We start from the raw sequence: 21,233 nt of genomic DNA on the forward strand, positions 1-21,233 counted from the left end.
CATAACAAAAATTTTACAAATTTTGTACTTGTATTTGTATAGAAATTTTGAATTTTTTAATATAGTACCACAGACTCAATTTAATTTAAGTTTGGACTTACAGGTGAATAATCCTAAATCTAAACCAGTGTACTGTAGGTCCGTTTGCATATGTAGGGTTAGCCTTGGTTTGTCACATAAGTGTGTGGTTGAAAGTTGAAAATAATATGTAAAATTTTTTTTTTTTAAAAAGGTCAAGGTATGTGAACACTTTTTACTTCCCTGAACACCAGCCGCTAGAGATGGTTGGCATTTTCAAAGGACAGCTTTTGGAGTGACCTGCCAGAAGTCCGCTGGCAGCTTTCCTTTGGGGTTGGTGTTAGAAAGAGCAGCTCAGTCAGGTGGGAAGAATGGTCAGAACCACTGGGCCTCAAACAAATGTAGAATAAGTTATGACAACCTTGTAAATGAATAATATATTAAGTCTAAATAAACATTTAAATTTGACCCAGTCTGTATTTTACAGACCTATTGCACCCTATGAGATTGCTCTTGCTCCTTACACTCGTTAAAATCTTACATTTGGTCATTCGTTCTTCATGCTGGTAATTTTCTAAATAAATCCAGTACATCATATTCTAATCCATTTGTTTTTTAAATAGAGAGGCACCAGAGGAATTTGTCAATTAGAGTAATGCTGTCTTGGTGTGTTTTCACAAGTACCCAAACAAGAATGATGCAAATACAGAAGCACCAAACACAGGAATGATGCAGACGTTCAACACTCCCCGCAGACAGTAAGCAGTTCATGCCACATCATATTCAAATATGCAGGCAAAATGCTTACGAGTGTGCTTTTCCTGTGATGCAACAGCAATGAAACATATCTGGTCCTGCCTGAAGTGCGTGCGTGGGCGTGGGTGTGTGTGTGTGACAGTTATGTCCACTATGACATATGGCCCCATTAAGAAACAAAAGCTCAGCTCATCCAGGAGAGACATGACAGTATCTGCACAGATCTGACTTAAGCACACGTCTTTCCTTTATCATTTGTGATCTCTTTATCTCTCCTCTCAGCATAGATGCATTTTCATGCCCAGCTTCAGGCTCTAATAGTCAATTGATTCATTCGCCACATGGCCCAGAGTCAGTCAGGTCTCTGATTATTTATTTTTCTTTTGAAAGCATTCCCCCTCTTGCATCGGTCTTATTAAAATGTAATGGCAAACAAAACCCACAGCCTCTCTCTATCTGATGGCACAGGGAAAAAACAATTTTAAGGGATTCGTGACGGTTTATAACCCTTGGCTGTGAGAGAAGAAAACACTCAGGGGGTCTCTGATGAGATAGACCTCAAAATAGATCACCACCGCCAAAGGATTCCTCACACTGATGCCACTGCTGACTGACAGACCTCAAATCTTCCCAGTGAATGTCAAACAAAGCCAACCCTGACCACCTGCTTAGGCTGTCTAGACTTTCTGCTCTGCTGGGGTGAGGATGGAGTGACATTTAGGGTGAGGTAATAGCAGCATATAGGAGATAAGTGAACTTGTCAAGTTTCCATCAAAAGCCCCTGCCAAGCCTTTTTTGGCCTTTTTTTGTGGAATGTTACATATATATTCTCGTCTGGCTTGTGATCTGAGGCTGAATCACAGATGGCTCCTCCAGACTCTACATGTGCAGCTGGGCGGGGGGATCTGACCACATTGTTTGTGGAACACCCTGGCAGTTCTAAAATCCTATCTTCATAATGTCCACCTAAGAGCTAAAAAGTCCCATGGAGCATGAATTTATTTAAGTCTATCTTTTAATGTTGCAAAAGAAGAGGGTTTGTTCAAAAGTAGCTATTTTTATACAAATCAAGAGAGATGCTTGTAGAGCATAAAGGAATCTGATATACATTTTGATGTCGCAAAAAAAATTAAACATTAATCTGACCAACAAGAGAAATCTGTAAGCAGACAAAAATGTTTTCACTGCACAAACTACACATCCCTGTATGTTTTAGGCTGTTACTCCTGGGTCTATGGGGTTTTAAAGGATTTCTGCAACTTACTTTTGCCAGATGAAGGAATCATCACGCCCTGGTGGTATATGATCAATCCCATTTTATATTTTATAAAATCAGTTGATCAGTATCACTTCACTTCAGTCACTGATTTACAGATCAGTATATTTATTTGCAGAGGCAATATGATTTGTGTTGAAACACTACTTAAAACATTCATTTTAGCAATAATAACACAAAGTTGTGTATCTATGAAGAAAAAAGCTAACTGCTTAAAATAATACTTTCTTTGAAACAGCAATAGTGTCATGACATGTATTTTGCACAGCTCGGCTAATTAAAGATATTTTCTCATGACTTTTCTTTAATCCTCACACCAGTAAACAAATACTGCCAGATCGCTTACCACAGAGCATAACACCTGTCATAAGACGCAGCTGCTTGTCTAATAACTAGTCTCCTGATTCATTACGAACTGCAGGTTTGCAGCTTCTTTGGAAGCAAGAAGTTCCTGCCAAGCAACACGTCCACATGTCAAATTCTCATTTAAAAAAAGAAAAATAATAATTCAATGTTTTGAAATGCAAATAGGCGCTGTTTGGCTGCATTGCAATGAATGTCACAGAAAATCATTTGGAGGACTGTCTACTCTGCCTCGAGCATCAGTTCAGAATTGCTTTGCAAATTTATTTATTTATTTTGCTTTCTTATTTTGTTTTTTGAATGCAAAACACTCTATGAAAACAAAAAGCTAAAACTGTCTAGATTGCAGTTCCTTTGTACCAAATGATCCTTTAGTCCTGGCTCAGATGATGTTTAGAACTGAGTTTAATCCACCATAAAACTTGTTGCTCCAGTCTATTGGATATAATCTCCCAATAAATGGTAGTTTTTCTAACCCTGCTGAGTGAACTCAATATAATACTGTATTAGATGATGCTGCAATGCTCATGAGGCACACAGGGTGAAAGGGTCTCTCTGTTTCCATGCCATGTTCAACCTCCAGAGAGGAAAGGTTAATTGTACTCTCTTCGAACCCGTCAGAGAGAGTAAAGTTGGTCTAACATGCCCTGGGCAGAATCTGCCCTGAAGCTAGAATAGAATTAAAGAAGAAGAAAAACAACAACAAATGCTATGGATAAGACAAAGTGACACGAAGCTTCTTAACCTGTTGGCTTCCTCTGCACTGCTTCCCTCTTTCTATTTTGTCAGTGTACAACTGTGTCAAACTCAAGGTAAATAGAATAATTTAATAATAACTCTTGATCTGTCCTACAAATTTGCGTACTCTGCTTTGGATCCATTCGTCTGGATTATTCTGCTAAAATGCATCAGTGGAATTATTACATCTGGTTACATCCTAAGGTATTTGGAAGTGTTTATAGATAATTAGGGTTGGGTGCCAGAATTCTGGCACTGTTTTGTTCTCACTGCCGACAGCCATTTACGGTAGTTATTTTGTGCAATCAGAAAGTGTTAGGTCAGGCCAGGTCAGGTCAACAGTCCTCAATTCAATTTACAACAAATGTTGTTTTAAGGCACTTTACATAAAAATCATTTCAGTTCAAACACACATATATTTCAATATGTCCTAGTTGTCAAACAGCACAGTATGGAGCAACAAGCCCTTGCACTGTGTCGTTTACAGAAATCCCTCATACCGAGCATGCGGGCAGCAACAGTGGAGAGGAAAATCTCGATAATTCAACATATGGTTATTATGAAGAATGCTGTGTTTGCCTAATATCAAGCCTTTAACAACAAAATAAAGCACATGAGCTTATGACTTCATTACATTTTGTTGAACACCACTACTGAAAAATGAGCAAATTCAGTGGCTACTAAAAGCACTCCACACCAAATTAATGCAAGACCTGGCTCGGATGGCTGCAACAAAAAATAGGGAGGACACGGAAACCAGAAACATGTTTAGCCCTTCAGAGGGATTTCTTAAAAACAACCAATTGTTTAGAGGTGCAATGGGCAGCAGCCCAAGACGTGATAACCCAGCGCTCCCTCAGCCTGGTCCTTCCTCAGTCTGGGACCCAGTTGGCCCCTACAGGTCTCACCTCCCACAACATGTCAAGCGATCTACCAGCACCTCGGCTGGGCCTGGATCTCCGGGTTGTCTGCGCCTGGGTCCTGGGTCTGCCAGTATCTCATGAGTGGAACAGCATTCCTTATTTGCACTCCAGGTGGCCACGTAATCAGAAGCACCTCCAACAATCAAGGACCTTAATTGACAAACTATTTTCTGGCCCCACAGGACTGCACAGCAGGGGCCGTCACACAAGAGTTTCCATTAATTGACAGTTTGACAATTTCTTGCTTAATGGTCAGTGTGAAGAGTTCCTGGGGATCCATCTGCAGCGCAGAGATGTTAGAAAACAGCAGTTCGTCTAGATACATCAGAGCCTACTTATGTATAAACATTTGGTTATTAATTCTACATACCTGATGATTTACTTGTTCATTTTTTATTCATTTTTTGTGCTGCACTTATACAACTAGGATGTTGATTATAGTACATTTCCAGTGAAAACTGTGCATATACTCATCATTACTTTCAAATTAAACATGGATATCTAATGGTGTGTCTGAACTGCCTCTATTTTCAGGGTGGAATAATTAATTATCTGGTTATTTTTTCACAACTGGATATATTTCTAGATTTTATTACTAAATGAGAAAGCATCTTTGGCCTTTCAACAAAAAAAAGGAGAAATCTTAAAACTGCAACAATGTGTGCTCAGTTTTGGCCAATGCTGTATTATTCATAACTGAAGACAAACTATTGTAAAGAGAAGAAATATGTTAAGTGGTTTTCAGGCTGAAGTAAGGCCAAATGAGAAGTGAAAAAAAGATGCACAAAGAGAAAATAAGAACAGCAAGCACAGACAGGAAAAAAGAATATTGAAAAAGGAAAAATAGCATATTGTATTTAGTAAAACATGTTTAAGGAGTCAATTATGCAGTTTTAAAAGCAGCTCTCAGTAAACCTCATTCTCCTGTTAGACATCCCAATGAATAGACCCTATTTAAACTTATCATTGTGTGCATGTAAATTTGAATGTAAAGTGATTTTAACATAACACAGCAGCACATTGACTATAAACAAAGAAATCCAAAATTACCTGCCGTGTAAAGCCAAGGATTGCTCTGGGTTTTTGTTATCAGTCTGCTTGCCAGGGCCTGGAATTACTCTTCTTCCTTAGAGGTTTTCTGCCTCAGGCAAATTAGGCCCTCAGAACAATGTTACACAATACAATAGACAGAGCACATCCATCACTACAGGCGCTGTCTCCAGATGCAGACTGCGATGCTATGGCCACAGTAACAGGCACCTGTTGCTAAGGCTGGTGTCCTTCCTTGCAGGATAGTGACAGGAGACTTAAGACTTTGATAGCGGAGGTGAAAATACCAGAAGAACAAAAGTGGGGAAAAAAAATGCCTTCAGCTGGAGCTTACTGGGACAGCCCAGCAGATGCTGCACTTCTTTCCCAATCAATTCTCTGAACTCTCTGGTGGCCTGCAACTAGGCCGCACAGCTCCTCAGGCTCTTCCAGGGGTGTGACTGCAAATTTACAAGAGCGACTAACGCCAGGGATAATTTATTGTGTACACTGCAAAAAAGGGGCGGTAAATGCTAAGGACAATAAAATAGGTCATTTATCAAAGGTACACCTGATTGCTCTGCCAGACCTCTATTAGCGTTAGCCTGAAGCGCAGTCTTGAAAACGGTTTTGTCGGATATTAAACCTTAAAATTGTTTAGCCCTGCTGTGAGTTATAATTACTCAGAGATGCACATGGGAAGTGAAAGAAGGTTAAATGTGTTTCCACATGGCTGTACATCATCTAAAAATTGGAGTCCTTATTGCTCAGATATGGAATTGATCAGATAGTTATTCATACTTAACATTCAAAAAGCCTAATGATCACTAGAGCCACTAAGCAAATGCAGCAAAAGAAAGCAACAATGAAATACTCTAGTTGATTCACTTGGAAATAAAAATTACAGCTCTCTTGTTTTACATTAAATATCTTGCAGAATTTTTATTTGCCTTATTTTGCCACATTAAGAGAACAAATTTCTATTTTCAACTTTGTGCAGTTGACCAACACAGATCATGCATAATTTTGAAGTGAAAGGTTTTCAAATGTTGTCATAAATGATTCTGAAAATATGGTTTCCAATTTCATTCACCCCTCCTTACTGGCACACCCGTCAATACAATCCATTATCACCAATTTCTTTTTCAACTGATTGTAATCACCTCTGTTCTGTGCTGCTTCAGAGGTGTTTTAGAGAAACCTCTAAAAAGCACCATTGTGTGAAAAATGTTTGTTCACACAAACATCATCCTGAAGACCAAGGAACACAGTCGACAGACTAGGGATGCAGTTCAAGGGGCATTAAAATGTTCACATGGAAATGTCAAGGTATTTACTGATTAATAGATATTAAACAAAGAGAACCACAATAGGAAAGCATAAACTAAAACCTAAAAATAAAAAATGTGACTAAAACAAGCTGATATGCCAGAAATGGATTTTCCACATGTTTGCATTTATTGAGATGTTTCACATCAAGGATCGTAGCATTACAGATATAAAATCACCCTCTGAAAAATAAACGCTTTTGCAGACAAAAATCACACATTGACAGCCGAGGATTATACATTTCACAGGCTTAAGCCTAAATGCTAATGACGCAGACTGTGTGACATTGTGGAAATGCCAAAAAATATTATCTTATTTGGAGGAAATCAGCTAGAGGCACTCAGTGAAGCAGTTGATCCACGTGGAAGGTGTTTGGATAAAAAGTTAAATTTGCAGTTGGCAGACTTAAGTCAAATCTTGTCTTGTGGCATTTTATGGTGCCTTTCAAACGTATTAAGATTCTTTGAAGTATTTGCTACGTGACAAACACAAACTTAAATGTTTATTTGTGGGATTTTCTGTGATAGTAAAGTAAAAAGTAATGCAAAATTTGAAGAGGATGGAAGTGATAAAAGGCCTTTTTGCACTGCAGAGCCCGGCCTAGGCTGACCTATTAAACCTGACTAGAAAATCAAGTTCCCTTATTTGTCATTTAATCTTACAAATTCAGAGTATAAATCCATCTCTGAAGGTCTCAGAGGTTTCTTAGAGTACAAACAGCATCATGGAGACCAAAGAACAGATCAGACAAGTCAGGGAGAAAGTTTGAGAGAAGTTTAGAGCAGGTTAGGTTATCAAGCAATATGTCAAACTTTCATAGAAAAACAAAACAATGATGGCACAAATGAAGCCTAGGCGTAAATTCAAGCTGGAAGACTCTTTTAGCCCCACCTGCATCATCCAGCCGGAACTTCCGGCTCATCACCGTTGATTGCTCAACGCCGGACCAAGACTCGTTACGTCCAATCACTGTCCAAGCCCCAGCTGATAAGGACCGCCATCCATGGCGTCGTGCGCTTTCCAGCTGAGCTCAACCCACCTCCACCCCTTCACCTCCACTCGCTCAGCATCAGGCCACATCCTTCATCGCCTCCACCACCAGTGCCGGGTCCCGGGGGATGACGTTCCTCTCAGCATATGGAATGCTCATCCAAGCCCATCGCAAAGTTTGCAATGATCAATGTCCTTAGCCGGGGCCCGAGCGCCAAAGATTTAAATCATAGTGTCATTAAACTTTTCTAATGGTTACCCCTTTGTCTGTCTGAGTCTCTACAGATTGAACTGCAAATCTACTAAGTCCCAGCTGGCTAAGAAATCCATAACTCAAAAATGTATAAGTATTTGGTCACTCTAAATGGTCACTGAAAGCCTGCTGTCTCCTTATCTTTTCAGAACCAGTGTGTTTGGTTTCTCCGCTTTTGCCCCGTCCGGACACGCATACAATTACAAACCACCATAAACTTCTAAAGGAAGTTTTGAGCATATGCTCATAACACTTGGGGAGCTTTCAAGAGCTACTCAGAGATAATAGAGAGCCGACTGCAATCTTAATATGCTCTACAAGAATTTATTAAGAACCTGCAAAGAATCAATTTACTGACATTTAATCTGCTGTGGGGTTTACACATCCTGGAGTTAATTTCTTGTGTATTTCACAATTTACCTCATATCCATCATCCATGGATAGATGTAGTGGAAGACAATTATGCAGTGAAAGGCAGTAGAAGTAAAGAAGTCCAAGAAGGAATAGCTCTCAAGACGAAGGATATCTCTGGATCTTCTCCCAGTGCAACTTGCATGGAAAGTATCCAAAGGAGGCTTCAGATCAGATCTTGTAAAAACTTTAACTGGTTGTTTTTGATTCAGAGGTGCAGTGGCTCTATTCCAATATCCTTAAAGATATTGGATCTCTGAACAAAAAATAATCCTTACAGCTGCTTGCATCATAGATCTAGTTCTTTCAACTGTGATCCATATCTCATGACCACAAGCAATAGTCAAGTAGATAGATCAAACTTTATGACTCAACTCAAAACAGTGTTTGCATTACAGCCGACAAAGCCCCATCCTTTCTACCCTCACCATCAGACTCCCCACTCCCAGAGGGAACCGTCCACTTTTGTTTTTCTCTTGCATTCATTTAAATTTAAATAGATTTTTTATATATTTATATCTAACAATGGCCCAAATACTGACCAAGATATCTTTGTTGGAAGTTTAAAGAATAAAAATGTGTAGGAACCTTTTATCTGTTGATGCAGCATATTTTAGAAGCTTTACCATTATTTGTGAATTTCATCTGCAATATTATATGAGGAATTTAATAAATGATCCATTTTAATAAATACAAGTTTAGTTTTTTAAGTGAATCCTACTTCTCTGTCTCATTTATTGAATGGATTTACCCTAAATAATCAAAAGCCAAAGTAATTTGCTTTTACTCGATCAGGTTTTGCCAACCACCATTCAGCCTGCTTGTATTTTGTGTAACTTTATTTGTGCTGGAGGTCAGTTAGAAACAACACATGTGGTTGTTTGTCAGCATGTTTAAATGACAAGTCGTCAGAAAGCCTGGAGTATTGTCAACTGCACTTGTGATTGTACGTTTCATGATGATCCTGTCATAAGAAAAATATACACAGGGATTGCTAGAGGGAAGCACAATTGCTTTTGCCAGTGTCATAAAATATAAATTATTTTCACATTTTGAATTATACAAACATAAAAGACACATATGCCCAGGACTTTCGAATACGCTATTCAGCACAACCACATTACATCTACTCTGAGAGAAACATTGGTCAGATTCAGTGAGACAGATGGAAGGATCAAAGACAGGGAGAAAACCTCAGACTTCAAACAACAACACAGGGCCATGCTGAATGATGATAGCCCAGTTGAAGCAACAGTTCCCCCCTCATCCCTCCTTCCCTGTCTCCACAGTTCCTCCTGAGAGTTTTCTTTGTTTTTTGTCCAAAAACAGGAGGAGGTGATGTGCACAAGTGGAATTTGAGTGGAAACAAAAACAAGGCATATTTTAAAAATAAAAGGCAGAAACAGCAGGAAACGAAAGTTGGCACAATTATACATTGTTACATTTCACCTTGGTTTTCAGAGAGACCATCAAACTCATCTGATCTGCTGAATGGAGTTTAAACACATCCTACGAAGTCAAACCCCGACTGACATGCAGCTAAGCAAAGATTCATACACTTGGTATATTTAAAATTGTTTTCATTCAACCAGGAAGTTTGTTTTTGATAAACAAACTTCCTGTTTGTTTATCAAACAGGAAGTTTGATAACCTTCCTGTTTATCAAGAAGTTTATCAAACTTCCTGATAAACTTCCTGATAATCTTATCTAATAAGATTATTAGATAATCTTATTTATCTAATAAGATTAGATAAATAGAGAGACAGGCATTTTTTATTTTATGGAAGTGTTGCATAAAAATTACATAAATACATGTGTTTTTGACATTATAATGATCATCCAAAAATTGAGAAGATATGCTTCACCAGCTCTGGAGAAGCATTTCAAACCAAAACTAAGATTCAAACCCTGGTGACTCAGCATGGAAAAGCAAGTATAGGTTCACAGACGGGTGAAAGTTAGTTACGCAAATATGAATGTGCAGGTGCCCGTCTCTGATTGGTTCCCAGAAGACGTCCGAGACGTCCAATTGGCTGCCTCCTGGAGGTTACGGATATAAAAACAGCAGTCGCGGACTTCCTGCCATCCATCCTCAGCTCATCTCAACCGGTTTGTTAACACCTTGTAAACATCTTGGAGTTTGTAGGAGTGAGATGCTGTTCGTGTTTCCTTAGTTTTCTCATGTTTTTCTTAGAGAGGTAAGTTTTTGTCAATTGGTTTATTTACTTTCAATTAGGTAAGTTTCAGTTAATATTTGGATAGTTTCCTTTTGTTTGTTGTTTTTGGCATTATAGCTAAATCTGAAGCCATATGCTCCACTTGCAACAGCTTAATCAAAAAATAGATCTTTTTAAAATGAATAACATTATAAAATGTTCAACTTTGTGTGTGTCAGCTTCTTGAGATCTGAAGAGGATGGATCCTTCATGTTATGATCTGACCACCCCTAGACGGGTCATAACACTAAAATTTAAAGAAATATCTCATAAAGCTCAGCCACAACAGTCATGCAACCGTCTGTATAATAATATTCTTAGCCTGGAAAAATAAACGCAAACGTGTGTGTTACATTAAAAAAAAAAAAAAAAAAAAGAAACCTGGTGTGATGGTAGGAGCTGTAGAGTGAGAAATGTGCTGTGGAGAGTAACAGACATTAACAAAGCAGCCTGAAATACTGTATGAATACATTTAAATGATACTGACTCCTTGGAAGGAAACATAAACATCCCAAACATCAGATGTAGCGGAGAGAGCTGCTTAAGTGCTCTCCTGAAGCTTATGCCAAGCTCTATATGCGAGTGGATATTCAGGCAATAAGCCAAGTAATATACTGGAACCAACCATCTGTCTATAGTTGGTTATAGACTTTGCGTGCTGATGTAATATATGTCTGTAAAATGTAAAAAATTTAAATAAATATGGATGTTTTTTCGAAACATCCATATTTATGTCTAATGCTCATTGGTTTGCATAAAAAAAATCTTGTAAGCTATTAATATGCAGTCCCAACAAAAAACACTGGAATAACAACATCAAGAGATGGTACAAAAATTGACCATCTTAATCTGCTTCTACGCTCAATTAGATTCTACCATGTAGATTGAATGCTAAAGAAAAAACCTTTTATACCTTTTCTTCCTTTTATTATCATTTTTTGTTGGACAAGACACAGTAAAGAAGAAATTGCTTTCAAGGAACATCCATTTTCAACAACTGTTCAGGGAAATCTGGAAATTCTTGACACCAAAGCTCTTCTGAGTCACCTCTGAGAAATCCTATCTGCCCCGCCGAGGAACACGACCACTTTCCCTGCAATAACCCAGACCTGCGCGCAGTCGGAACGGGAGTCTTTAGGTCCAGCCGATACCTTGCAAATGCATTTGATGGAGTATAATTTGTTTCAGTCAATGCATTTTGACACTCATGTAGAAAGGTAAAATGAAAAGGTACACTCTCTTCCAGCAGATAAAAGCTGCAGAGGGATGAAATGAAACTAGATGAGAGGTAGGACGCATATTATGTGCCTTTATGGAAAACCGTCTTTATTTTTCTTTTTAGGCAGTATCGTAAATCCTGTTCCACAAAATCTGAAGAAAAGGCTGAAATGCATTTACATAGTGTTATTTCAGACCACTTAATGTGGTCTGAAATAACACTGAACACTATGATGTTCAGGAAAAAACAGCAAAAGTTTGGCATATCAGAATATATTGGAACTTTACCTATTTTAAGATTTTATAGAACATAATTGAACATGAAATGGAAATCAGTTTACCATTATAATGTGCCTAATAAGTTTACATTTTCAATGCACCTTACAGCCAAGATTATTCGCATTGCACATTTCAGGAACAAATCAAGTCAAGGTGCTTTACATGATGGAAACAATATTACATTGCAGTTTTCAAAATAAAGGAAATATCTGATTACAATTAGTGATATTTCAGTTATTACAACCTTAAATGTTTAACAGAAATAGCTATGCTGTGAGTAAAATTAATTGACAAAAAATAAGATGCAAAAAGAAGGAAAAAGAATGAGGTCACAACACCTTGCCACCAAAAGCTTATCTGACATCTCAGTCTATCTTTAATTTATGCGCACAGCAGCATCTTTAAGTATTTGCCTTGAGGGAATTTGCTTTTATATTTAACTTGATGCATGTTCCTACTGACAAGTAGAAAGGGGAATATTTCACCATCAGTGGAAAACCCATCATTCTGCTGCCTAAAAGGTAAACTGTGTGCAACTTTGCCTCAGTTTAACTTTAAATTGTAGACTTGCTTGGCAGAAGCATTAGGTATTATGTGACACTTCTCCTTTGAAGTGTTTTCCCCCTAAATGTTCTTCATATATCAATTTAGAAGTAGTTCAAAGAACTCTTTACTTTTGAGATAGCATTAGCTTGAACACAATGGAAAGTATGTTATGTGGAGAGTGACTTACTGATTAATATTTAATGGGAATCATATTATTGCAGCAAGTACAAGTAGCTGCAGACACTCTTTGCCAGATAAGTTCATTATTCAGCAAATGAAAGATATGTTATGCTTCCCCTTTACGTTGTGCATTGTGATTTTTCAGAGTGATGTGAAGTTTTAGTGCTACAATGAAAAAAAAATCGTGAATGATAAGTTAGATGTTTTAGGATTTCATGACAGTAGATGTGTCCATCCTGTTTTCAGGATGCTCTGAGAAAATCTGGCTTTAGCAAATCCACACTTCTGTATCTGTTATTAAGGATAATCAGCAGTTCAGGCAAATTAACCTCTAGAACCAGACCGACCTACCGGTGGGTTAATGCACTCCAAATCAGAGCAGGGCCTCAAAGGGTTAATACCCATATTTCAGCTTCTTTTTAAACATCTAGTATAGTGTTTAGTTCATGCAACATTTGTGTGTACAATCAAGCCTCCAGAACTGCTCAGGTACACAGTTCCATCTTGTGTGAGATAAATATCTCACTCCCCTCCCTCCTTTTTTTTCCCAGCTCATCGCCACAGGAGAGATCCCCCAACATCACAGGAAGGCAGCCACTTTGTTCTCTGTAAAATGGATCATTGTCTAGAACTATTTTTATTACAGATAGATAATTATTTAAATCCATGTTAAAGCCAAAAGACATGATCCGTATCCAGCAATGATTAAAATAAATATTTGATGTCCAAATGAACTGGTTTAATTGCTTTTTTTTACTTTGAAGGGGCAGATAAAATTCTTGAGCAAAGAAGGCATTGAAAATATGGTCAGCAAGAGAAAAACGCTGAGATAGTCCAAGCTGAACTCTAGTTTTGGTTTGAAATGTTTTGCCCTCAAAATTAAACTTTAAATTAAATGACCATTCTCCGGCGACAGCTTGACATTTACTGGAGAGACCTGAGAGTGACTCTTGTTTACCCCATCACAGAAAAGCAATTATTAAATACTTCCATCCATCCATTTTCTGTACCCACTTATCTTTACAGGGTCGTGAGGAAGCTGGCGCCTATCCCCTGGAGGGACTGGGTTCACCCTGGACAGGTGGCCAGTCCATCACAGGTCAACAAAGTGACACACAGGACAAACAGCCATGCACACTCATGCCTAACGGCATTTTAGACACTAATTAGCCGAGCCAGTCATGGTTGTTGACTATTGGAAGAAGCCAGAGTACCTGGAGAGAACCCACACATGCACAGGGAAAAGTTGCAAACTCCATGCATAGAGACTACAGGCCAGAATTCAATCTCATTACCTTCATGCTGCGAGGCAACAGAGTCAACTGAAACTGGGCGAAAGAGCTGCTAGCTAGTGAATTTGCAAGTAAGCAAACAAATTTAGGAGCTCTTAGGAGTTGCTGCAGGGCGTGTCATGGAGGAAAATTGCCAAGAGAGGTTTGGAGAGTTCACCTTGAGAGCACACAAAGACAGCTCAGTAAACTATCATGGAGTGCTAGAGGTTACCACAGTGGTTGTGGTGTCAAATGACTGGCAGACAGCTCCTAAAACACTGCAGTTAATGAGGCAGGAGAAGTGCAGGAGCACCAGGTGCACACTGCTCAGCTCCACCCCAAGGGAGGAATCCAGCACCTCAGTGAAGAACCTTCATACAGACTCATCACAAGCCAGAACCCTGACAGATCAGAACTGAAGGGACACAGATGTTTCAAAAAGCTGGTTTTGTTACCACTAAAACTTTCTGAAGAGCCATTTCCAACAGACAGTAGTTGTCTATACAGGGAACATAAAATCATACAACAGGAGACATAATTAAATAAAATGAATACATATTAACTTGGTACTAGCCTGCCTAATGTATATAAAAAAAAAATTAAGTTACCGGTAGTAACAAATATTTAGGACATGTGACACGCAGAAATGTGTCACACTCATCTTAATTGGAAAACTTTGCCACATCTCATCATGTAGCTAATTTCTCCCTCAAAGTTGCACACAATAAGAAACAAACTTCCAACAACACTGTTTTTTTGTCTTCTTTTGTTTTTTGTTCTTTTGAAATCACAACAGTCTGGACTCTCATCCTTTTAACAAGAGTGCAATATCAAACCAGAGCCTCACATTCCTGGTTCGTGTTGCCATGGCGATAATGGTAGAATCCATAGTGTGTCCATTCTTGTAATTTGGTTACTTCAGAATGAGAGACAGACCCCATCAGAGCTACAGCTGGGCAAGAAGAAACTACAATGAAATGAGGAATTATATTATAATATATGTGCTCTCTCGCTGCGTTCAGTGTGATTGAAAGACAAAGAGAGAGTGAGGAACTGCAAATGGAAAGGCTTAGAAGTAAGAAATTCAGAACATTCTGAGTTACCTTGCAGTCTTCTCATTATCCAGTCACACACTGCAGTCCTCGCTGCCAGATGTTTGCACCTTTTCATCAGAAACACTGATATCTTGTGTGCTTCCAAATGAAAGAGAAACCTTGTAATTAGAAGTGAATCTGTCTTATTCTGGGTTTGCTGTATGTGGAGCCCAGGTCGGATGGATAATGTAAAAGCTTCATAGAATTGTGCCCCAAAATACTGTAAAATGTGTGGCTTGAGTGGCAAAGCATAAAATGACTGAAATAACTGCCTGCAAGATAATTCCACTGGAAAGAGATCTTAAAAATCAAAACAAAAGTGTGAAACCACAAACTGATTGTTTCCACGTCGCGCTGCATTGATGCAGTAATTCATGCTAAAATAGCCACAATCAAGTATTGACTAAAAAGAAATTAACATTCTTTCCAGAAGCCTAGCATTTCTGCTTAACATATACTTTTTATTAAAAATGTGTAACATTCAACCTTTCTGACCCATAATCATCAAAATTAGAATAAAGCCTTGAAATATTTCACTCTAGTCATAATGAGTCTGAATGAGTGACTTTCTGAAATGAGTGACAAAAACTTTGAACCTTTTCACAATAATACATTTTTCAGATGCAGCTGTATATGTTTATAGAGTCCCCACGATGGACAAAGAAAAAAAATTTCTGCATTTTCGACACAATCAGCATTTCAGCAACCAGAGGAATGTCTCACACAGCTCATTATGTCTTCCCTACAGATCCATAATTGTGACTTATTTGCCTGACAAACCAGCGGCTCTTTCCCCACTGATTCAGTAAGTCCATATGTGAGAAAGAATTTATTTTGTGGGCCTTTAAAGTTTTGAATCACTGAATATTTACTGGTGAAACTTTTGCTAAACTTTCTTTAGTAGTGTGCTCTGCTAAAAAAAAAACTTTTGTTTTTATTACAACAAGGAAAACAGAAGAATGAAGGCATTTTTTAAAACTTTCCTCATGAAAAGTAAAACTAATGGTAATAAAACTATGAACAAGTCTTTCCATAATTAAAAGAATGAGATGTTTTGTTTTTTTCTGAATTTTTATGTATCTTTTCTTAATCCAAATGTTTTATTCAAGGCAGAGCATTACAACTAACGATCAACAATTATGCAGAACAATTCTGGCACTGGCTCCTGAAAGCTTGTTAGTTTGGCACTGAGAGTTAAGTTATGTGCATCCAAAAAGGAAAAAGCTGATTTGCTTCTGTTGTATTAATTTATTATGAAAGTATCCGAATCAAATGAAGAAATTCATTTCAAATCTAATTTTGAACAATAACGTTGCAATTTAGACCAATTTTAGTTAGACATTTTATTTACCTTTGCAATTATGAACTAGTTAGGTTTGTTCGTCTCTTACTGCTTTAGTTTATGGGTCAGGGAGTTGGATGCTATAACCTACAAGAGCCCAGTGATGTTAACTGGGTGTTCTCTCGGGTGCCGTGGCATATGGGAAGAGGAGCTCCAGTAGAGTGCCATATGTTATAAAAACAAGCAAAGCTCATAAATGTTGCATGAGGGAGAGCAAAACTTACACTTAGAGCACTGCTGCTTCACAGCCGGCATGTTTTGCAAGATAAGTGTGCAAGACTTTAAAATGGTTGATTTAACAAGAGTAATAACAGATTACATAAAGCTCCTCTATTATTTCCTCATGAATAGGAATTTGGGAAAATAGTTTCACAAAAAGAAAAAAAAGTATCAAACATGCTCTGCATGCATACAGACGACTTTATTTTCCTAAAACGAAGATTAGTGCTTTTCTAAAAAGTGGTATTACTTTTCAGAATTACCCTGTTCAGGGTTACAGATGAGTGGCTACTCTTTCACAAGACTGTAATCTGTTATTTTATATATTTTTCCCATTATTTTCAGGCATCCAAACTAAAAGATTTGATGAACTTCAAAAAACTATTACATTTTGACATATATATGTGCATTTGAGTCAACACGCGCTTCTGTTGTTATTAACTGTGAAAGATGGCCTTTCTGGTTTTCTCCCCTTTGGATTTTTCGGCAAGAAATTCAACATTGTTCTTTATTGCAGATTCAAGGTGAAATAAACGGAGATACTGTGCCAGAATTTTGAACAAGTAAATATGTCACACTGATAAAAGGACAGATTTCACAAAAACAGAAGTGTTTTGTTAATCTTACTATATAGAAACCTGAGTTGGCCCATTTCAAATACATTTCAATTTCATTTGCATATCAATTTACAGAGACCCAGCTTTTCATTACTGACCCATTTCTGTGTTGTGATTTACTATAATTTGTAACCAGGCTTCTTGTACTTTCCCCAATGTTATCTATGAGTCCCTGTATCAAGCTATGTAATCTGTGCCAAATTCCCCAATTTGGCACACCATCAGTAAACAATATTACAACCCTATGGAATTGGCTGGCTCCCCTTCCAAACAAATGTGCACAATGAAGCAGCCTCAGCTCATTAGTCAAGTCATCTTTTTAACTGTTATTAATTTATTCTACAGCTGGAACCAAGCATTTACAACAACCAAATAAAAAGTCACATGCACATTTGTTTTTCTGTCTGCACCTTAATCCAAACAAACTTCTCTTGTTTTGGGTCAATTAGAATTACCAGAATTATTTCTATTTGCCATTGGAGGGTTTTGGATCCTGAGCTGCATTTTTAAAGCTGTGGTAACACAGCTCATTTTGATTTAGGTGGAAACTTTAGCTAGACCACACCACACCTTGATTATTATTCATTTATTTTTTTAACCATTAACAGTTGGTCTTGCTGGTGAGATTTTGGTCATTGTCCAACTGCAAGACCGATGTTGTGTGTCAACTTAGAGTTAGATACTGATAGCTAAACATTTTTCTTCAGGATTTTATGTAAGGCAGCAGAATGCCAGGAGGTTGTCCATAGAGGCACAGCTGCACCGTACCATCACACTACCACCATCATTAACTTTCAGTTTATTCTTTTATGCCAGATGCAATGGTTCTCAAAGGTCTCATGGATCATTGAGTTATAAGAGATGGACCTTCATGTTATTTTTACTCTTTCATGGCTTTGGACTTAGAATGCTCCATTGATGCCATTTTGGTCCATGAATCATGGACCTTAACTGAAGCAAGTGAGGCCTTTAGTGCTTCAGATGTTATGAGTGCTTGGTCATCTTCTTTATGAGTTCACCAAGAACTCTGGTAACTCCTGGGAAGGTTTGTTGATTGTGGTTTGTTGGAGTTACAAGCTTTAGAAAAGACTTTGGAGAGTAAAAAGTGTCAATTAGTTTTCCTCTCATCTCTTCTGGAATCCGTTTGAATCAGGACGTGATGTGATTATTTTCTATGTCTTTAAGGTTTAAATAGGCTCTACTTAAAGGATTTCTTAAATTTTAAGGCCTGCCTTGGATAGCTTGGGATTGGGAAGACCAAAAGGACATGAAAACCGCAAAACAAAATAAACAAACAGAACGTTCAGCTCTGTTTAATCGGATATAATCAAACTCTGGGACTTTTGCCTAAAAAGTCTGGTTCCTTCTGGGGAGATGTGAAGACGTAGCCAAACTTTCATGTTGACCAGAAAAGTGAACTTGAAGTCTTGGTGGAGTTACAATGAACTTTGGTGAATAGCAAATTGTGGGAGCTCTGGAGCTCAGCAACGCAATAAGCATCCCACTACTGGTCAGCTAAAATTATGTCAGATCTTTAAAAAAATATAGTGCTGGCAGTTCAGTATTAGAAAATAATGAATTATAGCTTCCATACTTAAAACAAAAATATTATTCTGGCTTTATGTGTGTTTTATTATTTTCTGTGAGGGCAGAATGGATATAGATGTCTAAACATCGCTGCAGGCTACTGGACTGTTTGTAGACTGTAGTTTGACAAAAACGTATAATGGTAGAGGCATGCTGGTCAGAGAGAAATGTTTTCAGAGTGGAATCTTGGAAATACAGTAATTTGTAGAGAAAATACCAGAAGATTAGAAAAATGTATTACCAACAAAGCTCCCACATCACATGTATTCTTAATCAATAAAGCCAACAGTTTTGGGTCAATAACTATATCTTTACAGCTGTTGACATGGAGGAGGTGTATTGATCTCAAGTTTCCAGTTCAACACTATGTGCAAGATTTAATTACACACAAACTACAGATTACCAACATTTACGGTGTTGGCTGCAATTATGGTAAGTATTTGGTAAAAAGCTTTAAATTATTATTTTATCTTATTACAGAGATGTAATCTACCCCTAATTTTTTGGTAAAAAAAAATAAACAATAAATTAAGGACATTTTTTCTATGGACAAAAATCACTGAGTCAGTGCTTTGTAAAACCACTTTTAGCCATGGCTACAACTTCAGGCTTTCAAATTCATGCAGATTGAGCTGAAAGCCAGCCAAAAATTCTCAAAAATACTCAGGTGTGATTCATGATAGTTTTAATTTCTTAATTAAAACCATCCACTGAAGATCTGGCTCTTTCTTAAGGCTTGTTTTCCAGCTGGAAGGTAAACTTCTAACAGAGTTGTTTCCCCATTTGCCAACCAGCTCCCCAGCCAAAAACATTTTGCTGCCACTACAATGTTTCACTTTGTTAATTATGTGGTCATGAAAGTGTGCATAAGTTTTCTGATTAACACATTTTTGCAGAAGGTTAAACATTTGTCTCATCTGATCAGAAACCCGTCACCCATCTGCTTTTTTTTTATTAATTTAGTAACTTCTGACGGTTATTGGTCAAGTTTTCCTCAAGTATATCAGAGTAAAGGGAGTTTAATTGAAATGCAAACTATATTTTTCAGTTTTGTATTTGGAAATAACAAGATCATTCTCCTTCGACTCTATGATTATACTCTACTTTGTGTCTACGAAAACAAATTACAATAAAATACATCCAAGTCTGTGGCTGCATTGTAAAAATACAAAGTTTGAGAAGGCGATGTTTAAGTCAGATACCGAAGTATTCAAACACATCTGTAAATCACACTTTTTTCAAGTATACTGTGACCGATTGAATATTTACACCTAAAAATAATAATATTTCTAAAAATTCAGCTCTTTTATGATTCCCTTCAATCATGGATTGGAAGCTTAGCCATTCTGCCTTGACTGTTCTTTGAAGGATGTACGCTTACAAATGTGAAAAGGCTTAAAGATCAAGCCCACTTGACACCCACCAGCCTCCTCCTGCACACTCCACTGGCCCTGCGAGAGAGGCAGTCTCCTGCTCCTTGAATGCTCTTAAATCATCCAGCCTGATAAAGACGGCTCGACTAAGCCTCGTTGGAATTTTAAAACCTCCAAGCTCGACCATAAACACTCCGTGTGCTGCTTTTAGAGATGGCCGTGGACTTTTTGCATGAGCTATTACTCCGGAGTCTGCCGCTAACTGGCCAGCTGCCTTGTTTCTCCTCAATTATGTCCAACCCTGAACCCTGCGATCTCCAGTTTAAAAACGGCAGAGACGGTTCTGCCTCGCATGCTTCCACGGCGCTGGCCCTTCTTAAAATGCCGCAACATCTTTTTATTAGCAGCCATGGCAAGGCACAGAAAGAAAACTACTGCAGATTCTGAAACCAGGTGGAATAATGTGATAGGAAAAGAGGTGCAAATAAAAATAAAGCAAACATGACAATCTCTGCATGCAGCTGCCACCTTGTCTGCATGGGATTAATGAGAAATAAATAGTTGGAGTTTCACTTGCAACCTCCCCCCAAGGGATGTTATCTGTGTGACAGTCATGGCTTCATGTCGCTCTGAAATGACAGACACTGGTGCTGTAGTCCATCCCTAATGACTCAAGACACCAGCACCTAACAAATGGATGTTCTTCCCCTAAGTGCACAAGGTTTGCAGCTTGCATAGTATAAAAGTCAGAAGCAGGGTGCTCGTTTCAGAGGAAAATCTAGGAAGCTGCACACAGACGCCCTCAAAGGCACAAATGAAAAGTCTGGAGTTTTTTACATGTTTATGGCTGAGAGTGTAAGTCTTTTATGACACGACACACTTCTTTAAGCCCAGTCAGTGCGGTTTGAATGTATAAGCAGGCAGAGGTATGAAGGGCTCTGCTAATTTTAGCTGCATGTGCGTGGTACAGCGGGACAAAGCGCCATCGCAGGGACGGTAATGAGAGCTGTCGCGAACCGATCGAAACTAAGAGATGTAGTGTGGGTTTTGAGGAGCTTTAATCATTACAGTTTGTCAAGAATGGCGTGCATCCTGACTCGCTTCCTCCCGCTGGCTCGTCTTTCAATCAGGCTGATTTCAGGCGCCGCTGTTGGATGTCATTTCTGCCAGACTAAGCAGACCGGCTTGTCTCTCTAGTTAAGAG

The sequence above is a fragment of the Gambusia affinis genome, linkage group LG21 (genome assembly GCF_019740435.1).
Source record: "Gambusia affinis linkage group LG21, SWU_Gaff_1.0, whole genome shotgun sequence".
In the NCBI taxonomy this organism is placed as follows: Eukaryota; Metazoa; Chordata; class Actinopteri; order Cyprinodontiformes; family Poeciliidae; genus Gambusia; species Gambusia affinis.